General features: G+C 39.3%; 1 protein-coding gene across 4 annotated transcripts in view; it reads left to right on the top strand.

Moving 5' to 3' along the window:
* mideasb (mitotic deacetylase associated SANT domain protein b) overlaps window positions 1-543 on the top strand; it is a 23,720-nt gene extending 23,177 nt beyond the window's left edge. For all 4 annotated transcript variants that reach the window (XM_035674722.1, XM_035674719.1, XM_035674721.1 and 1 more), the window contains exon 14: window positions 147-543. The gene's annotated coding sequence lies outside the window, so the exon portion shown is untranslated. The remainder of the gene's footprint in view (window positions 1-146) is intronic.
* Window positions 544-7,302: the final 6,759 nt, after the last annotated feature.

Here is a 7,302-nt window from a genome sequence, read left to right as displayed (position 1 = left end):
TGTGTGTGTGTGTGTGTGGACAAACTTAAAAGTGTGTGTGAGAATGCTTTGAGGTCAAATGTAAAATTGTCAATGGAAAAAAAAAAAAGTTTTTGCAGACTGTTCACATGTTTGGTATGTTAATTTATATTTCCTTTTTTATTTAGGGCTTGTCCTGAGGTTCTCACGTGGGGAAAAGTTGTTGTCCACAAAAAGGTTTTCAAGCTGTTTTAAGAAGAATGAATTCGAGATGAAATCGAGGCCACGACACACAAACACACAGCTGTAAAACTTTTTCTCATTTCATCCAGTTGGTTAAGGGAATTTTAAAGGGGACAAAAGGTTTATTTAGCTAAAGATTAGAAAATATATATGAATGAAATTCTATGTTTGCATACTTTCTATGCTATTTTCATATGGGGTTCACACTAATGATGAAAAACGGAAAGGAATCTCAAGTGCTTTTTACTACAGTGTAACTTATTTGTTTCGATTTGATTTTTACCACCTGTGTTTTTAGTAATGATTTATGAAGCACTGTATATTAAAGTTTTAAAATATTCATGAAGCTTTTGAGTGTGCCATTTTTCCCCATCCCTTTCCATTATCTCATCTGTCCTCATATTTACAAAGAAAAAACCCAAAAGTGATGGTGGCGTTGATGGAACCATATCAGAAAAGAAGCGGCACAAGGGGGCAGCATTGTCCCAGCTGTTCATGCATCCGAGTACCAAGGAAGAGCAGAGGAGGGCGTTGTTGTAACACCATCTGAGAGCCGAGCTGTGCTGAGTTGCATAAGTGTCTGATGGCTTCCTAATCAGGTTGTGTTTGTTTGGTGTAAACTACACCTCCTTCTGGTTATCCTATACTGATTTTAAAGGTGTAGTCAAATTTATTTATGTAGTGCAAAATCACAAAATGTCCTCAGAGTCATGCAGGGAGTTCACAAAGCTGATTGGGGGTCACAATTATGTTTCCATGCATCTTGAGGGAGTGTGTCTTCATTCCTTTCAGTGATTTGATTCATGAATGTCTTCTGGATAGGTTTCACTCTTAAAGTGGCTATGCAACAGTTTCATTACATTTTATTCTCTTTGATAACAAAGCACATTAATAAACGTTTCTGTTCATGTGCCAGCCTGCTCATGCTGTGTTTACCATGTATGTTGTGGCCCAGTATCCTCATGCAAAGCATTACAGCTGACTGGGCAAGAGTTTAACTTAAAATACACCCACTGATCGGCCTTAATCATAATATGAAGCAGCAGGAGAGGAAAGTATCCCATCTGTCCTGGTTGAGACAAAGCACATTAGTTAATTGTACATTGTATTGAAGTTTTTGTTTCACATGTTGAGTTTTGCCTGAAATAATGCTGACATTTAAACACAAACCTTTTATTTTTTTAATGTATTGTGTTGTTGATTAATATTGAAACAATATTCTTATTAATATACACATCTATGCACACTTCCCTCCCCACAGAAAGGGAAATATATCAATTTGAAGCTGCCAACATGCAAAGATTCCCAGTGCACCTTTAAAATATGGATCTGATTTTTCCACGGCAGTACTATAAAGAGTTTCTATTCATACCTTAGAGCACAAAAAAAAAAAAGTGTGGAAAATGTAAAATAACTGCCATGACAGTGTAGGATGGTTCGGAGATAACTGTAGGACCTGACTGTGGAGATAACATGATGAGGGGAACTGGCAACTCCCACTAGCACCAGGGCTAGCAGCAGGGCAATCTGGGAAAGGCAAACAAGAACAGCATGCGGCTCAGTGTGTCCTCCCGTACTCTTCTTGCCTGTTCCAACCCGTGGGAGGAGGAGATGGGAGGGAGGAGGTGGGAGGAGGAGGAAGACAAATGGGAGGGATGGAAGTCATGGAAGGGAGGAGAGGAATCCAAGGAGTGCTTGAACACAACTTTATTTGACTTTTATCTTACAGCTGGAGAAAATTAGAGATCACAGCAAAGGTCTTAGTGGATTTCAATGGGAAACACTGAATCGCAAAAACTGCACGAAAAGCTCATTCGCCTCCATCTCTCTTGTTGTCATTTGAGTTTGAAAAATAGCACTCATCTTTTACATTTAAAACCACACTTCTGAGAGAAATTCCTCCAGCATAATGATAACTTACATTTGCGCTGGTATGGCAGAGCATCCATCACAACGGATGCAAAGAGAGAGACCACAGGTTATTTATCACAGTCAAACTGTCTTCAGATCCCTCGAGGCTTCAGACGGCATGTTGAGAGAAAAAACCCTGCAGTGTACGTGACCAGATGCTCTGCCTGTGTGTGTGAGAGCAAGAGTGTGTGTAGGAGTTAGACAGAGGAAATGAAATGTGGGGGATTTCTTTCATGCCCTCGCTCTCTTTTACACATGCAAGGACACTCATCACCTCCTTCATTGTCCATCAACCTCAATATGATACTGTATATGGTTGGCTGTCAGAGCTGAGCTGAGACAGGAGGTGTGATGTGAAGACTCTCAGCCTGAGGCCAAAATCCAGCCACAAGGGAGTTTAGCCTAGTGTACAATACCTCTGACGGTTTCCCAGACCCCAAACTGATGTCTTTGTTTTGTTCAGCTAACAGTCAAACAACTAAAAAGGTATTTTCAGAAATTTGGAAGCTAAAATGCTTTGAGCTGCACTACTACAAAAACCTGGAAGCTGAAATGTAACAGCTCAATCCTCGACTGCATCCCAGACATTTGGCTCTCTCCTCTTTGCCTCACCGTGTGCAGTCTCAGAACAGGAACTACAGCTCAGTGTCACATCATCAGATTCAGCCTGTTGAGGTGTAATAGATGTGAAAGGGTCTGTCTGTCTGGAGCCGGGCTGGGGAAGCAGTAAGATAGAGGTAAGATACCTTAGCACGGTCAGCAATACAACCCCACCTCCATTATTTTAAAGGATGGCAATTACTAGATAAAGCATTCCTCGTCAGATATACAGTATATACTTATAATAAACTTTATTTATATAGCACCTTTCAAAAAACGGGTTTATAAAGGGCTTTTACAGGGTAAAAACAACACAAACAACAGAACACTAGGAACCATAGCAGCATGAGTAACAATATACAGAATAAAACACTGTAAAACACAGCAATAAATAAATAACAACAATAAAAATAAAACCTTTGGAAGGATGTTCCACAGTTTTGGGGCTCTAATGGCAAAAAGCTCTGTCACCTTTTTAAATCTTGTTTTGGGAACCACCAGGAGAGCTGCATTTGAGGACCTCAGGGCCCGTGGAGGCACATGGGGGATTAAAAGCTCCAGGACTTCGTGCCTTAAAAGAGATAATTAAAATCTACTTTAAAACTAACTAACAGGCAGCCAGTGCAGAGATAAAAGGATCGATGTAAAGTGTTCTCGCTTTCTGGTACCTGCACAGCATAGAAAGCAGAAACACATCAGTAAACATGGGCCTTTATTCATGCACATAATAGACAAAAAATTGAGCCGTCATCAGCGTTTGTTAACTAACAGCCTATAAGCACCCAGATGCCTCAGTTATTGGTTTGTATTTACAGGCTGTTGTATGTGTTTTTTCACTTATATGATTGTATAAACAGTGCAACCTGGTTCTTGAGTCCTCAACCTTACCAGTTACTGAAAGACAGGCATGCTATTTGATCAACACATGTCAAAAGAACATGTTTTTATTGTCTATTGTGCACAGCTCTCCTTTTCAGCTCCAGTGGCCCATGGTCTGCGTGGTGTGTATTCAGGGATATTCTGCAGGGAGTAAAGGTTCAGGCAGACAGGCTTATGGCCTGGATCAATGCACCGTGGGCATGGCAACTGATTGAGCTGAATGCTAACATGGTCACAGTAATAAAATCATATCAGTTTCTTGTTACATTTCTGTTGATCTACCAATCATTTCAGCACCGGTTCCAACTCAAATAGTGTAATTACACGTTAGATATGGGGAGAGTGCAAAGTGTTCACAACAGCCTAAACTAATGTTGGTGTCCAAGGTTTAATTGCACTATAATAGGGAGGCTCTTGTTACTGAGGCTGCTGGAAGCCTAATTGGAGGAGATGAGTCTTTGCCAGACTCTTACCCTTTGGTTTAAACAGGGGAAAACCATGATTGATGCACCGAGATGTTTTTCAGAGATTGAGACCTAGGCTGTGAGGCCTGGCCTCCTCATTATCTACTCCAGCACAGAGGCTTCCTCCTGGGCTTGGAGTTGCTGATGAATCCCCTCTCTGTGTGTTCAGGGGGAGCTGGCTGCCATACAAATTCTTGTGGCAGCAGCTCGTCTTTTCTGCACACACACAGGATCCTTATTAGCAATTACAACGCCAGAGGGCCTATTTATACACATCTGCTGAGACGGGGCGCAGCAGTGGAAACAAATGCATCCAACAGCACTAATCAACTGCAGCCCGAGTCCTGGTAAACGAGAAGGAAGGGCGGAAGATAGAAGGAGTAATTTAAGGAGGGAAGGAGAGAAAGGGGACAACAGGGAGGCAGGAATACAAAGGAGGTGGAAGGGAAATGGAGGAATTAGGTAGAATGGGATCAAGGGAAGGAATCAAGGAGTGAATGGGGATATGGGAGCGAGTATCTGAGACAGCCATGCATATTCAATTACAGAAATGAGGACCAGATTCTGCTTGGTAACCGCAACGAGTCTCATCCCTCCAACGCCTGACTACGCTGCTCACAAATAAAAGTCTCTGCTGGAGCCTCTGGATTGGTATGTTCAGCCAGACTCCAAACAGGACGCTGGGGGATGCTTCACGGGGCTGAAGATGCTCCCTGAGTTAGCATTTCTCAGCACGAGAGGCTGTGCTGGACATGTTTCTGAATTTTCACACGCTGAATTTTATTCGGGCCTGGGCGGGGGGCCAGTAATGATGATAGGAGGACGGTGAAATGTGAACATGAAGAATTCTGTTTCCGATACTAACTGAATGTTTTGTGAAATGAAATTAACACTGATACAGAGTTTGTTAGATAACTGGTGTCCTGATGAGAAGATGGATAACACGCTCATGTTTGTACGGTAAATATAGAGCTACTGTCAGCAGCAGGTTAGCTTAGCTTAGCTTAGAAATGTTGGCAAGAAAGCAAATATTACCTTTAAAACAGTTGTCAGCCTCCCTTTTTACGTGTTTGTGTCACAGATTTGAGTCATAAGAAGTTTAACCAAAGCAAAAGTTTGGTTTAAAATAATTTTTAAAGTAAAATATTATGTATATTATGTATTTTCTATATTAACATTAACATTTTAACATTTTTTGGTTCTCTCTTATCCCGTTAATCATCTTGCAACCCTTTTAAGGGGCCCTGAACCTCAGATTGGGAACCCATGGTTTAGGGAGGATTGGAAGTTGAATGTTACTGCCATCAAAGTGAAACTCCACAGACATTTGTATTAACAGTTAGAAATAGTAGTAAGTTTAAAAGAAAAGTATATGGTGGATTTCCTGTTCATATGTTTCTTTATATACTCTGAAATCACATTCACAGATTCGGGAGTGGAAACTCTGAGCGGACCAAATGTGCACATAGTGTCTTAAAATATAATTTTAATATCTTAAAAAGTCTAGGATCAATATTGTAGTAAAGACAGATGTCCCAGATAATAATAGCATGTTGGCAGAGGTATATGTGTGTGTGTGTGTGTGTGTGTGTGTGTGTGTTCATATTAAAACTATACTGGCATGGTCTGACTATAAGACTGTGTTTGGTTTCACACATCTGATAGAGTTTAAGGTTCTTCGTGCTCAGGGATATGAAGTATTCTTCGGCATGTTGTGTTCTCTCACTTAATGTATGTTATAAAAGGAAGGAGGAAGCAGGAAGTGGTAATGCATGCAGTGGTAATCTTCCTGAGTGAAAAGGGCCTAGATCCTCTTTTACTATTTGAGGAGTGTAATGCACATAAATGAATTTATAACCAACATTAAAAACAAGAAATAACACATTGCTCCTTCGTTTTTTTGTCCTCATAATACATTAATGAAAATGTTTAATTCCTGTTTTATTGAATCAGGATGTTTTCTTCTGTTAGCTGCTACGGGTTACTTACCCTTAAAAAGAGGAACAGACTACAGGGAACAGTAAAAGTGTGCAGGCACAACCTTAAGTGACCTTCCACACCTGTTCAAGGTCCTGGCTGTCTACTGCCCTTGGCCTATGTATTGTATTTAAGGTGTATTGGTTGTTGCTTATTGTTTGTTGTCTGAGTTTATTATCCTACGGGGATAATAAAACTGTCCTTGACCTTGATCTCTTCTTTTTCTGATGTGCAGATTATAATTTCCAGATTTCAACACCAACATGAAGAGAGAAAGACACAATCCCAGTGTGTGTGCAACCTATGTGTGTTGCTTCTAGCGGATTAACCTCAGTGTCCCTGGTGCAGTTTAGTAGAGAGAGATCTGTGTATCAGTGAGCATTGCTCTCTAATACTATAGTGTAGTGTATTTTTTATTTTAATACGACCACTAGGAGTCGCCAAAGTTCAAAAGTTTTAAATCATATCAAAGGGAGCTTTAAAAAGAAGGTCAAATTGTTGTTAATTGTCAATTTTATTGCATTGTATTTTTTTATTCAATGGTGGAGGACTCTGATAATGTACTTAAGTTAAAGTAATACCACAGTGTAGAAATACTCTAGTAAAACTCTTTAGTATTAGCAACAAATATATTATATATTCTACTATAGTCATAAGTACTCATTATACAGAAGGGCTGATTTAAGAATAATGTATATTATACAATTGGATTATAATTAATGATAGATTAAATTAATTTCAGTTACTTTTTATACTTCATGGTAGCTTAATCTATAAGAAGTTTTTGTACAAAGTATTATATTAATAATCTAAATCTGCAAAGTGATCAGAAACTAAACTTATCACATAAATCTAATGGAGTAAAAAGTATAATAGTTCCCTCTGAAATGTATGAGAGTATCAAGTAGGCTCATTTAAAATGGAATTACGCAATTTAAGTACAAGTACAGCGACAGAGTAAATGTACTTAGTTGCTTTCAACCCTGATTTAATTTATTTATTTTTTGTTCTTTTACAGTAAAAAATAGACAATTATTTACCTAATGCCCCCTAACCTCTTTACATAAAGTACCACAACAAGAATAAATCTTTGAATCAATTGTATCTTCTCACATTCATAGATGTGCATTATTTTTCTCTGCCCTCTACTTAAAGTAATCTAAGATGATTTGAGGAGTCACAGCCACCCTAGTTCTGCATGTATGGATGAGTTATGATAGCCGTGAGACATTTCCACACTTATTTTCCAGCCCTTAATAGGTTTACGAGT

The sequence above is a fragment of the Morone saxatilis genome, unplaced genomic scaffold (genome assembly GCF_004916995.1).
Source record: "Morone saxatilis isolate NCDOM2014 unplaced genomic scaffold, NCSU_SB_2.0 Contig3, whole genome shotgun sequence".
Taxonomy (NCBI): domain Eukaryota; kingdom Metazoa; phylum Chordata; class Actinopteri; family Moronidae; genus Morone; species Morone saxatilis.
Note: the sequence above shows the minus strand (reverse complement) of the source record. Positions and strands in the feature narration are given on the sequence as shown.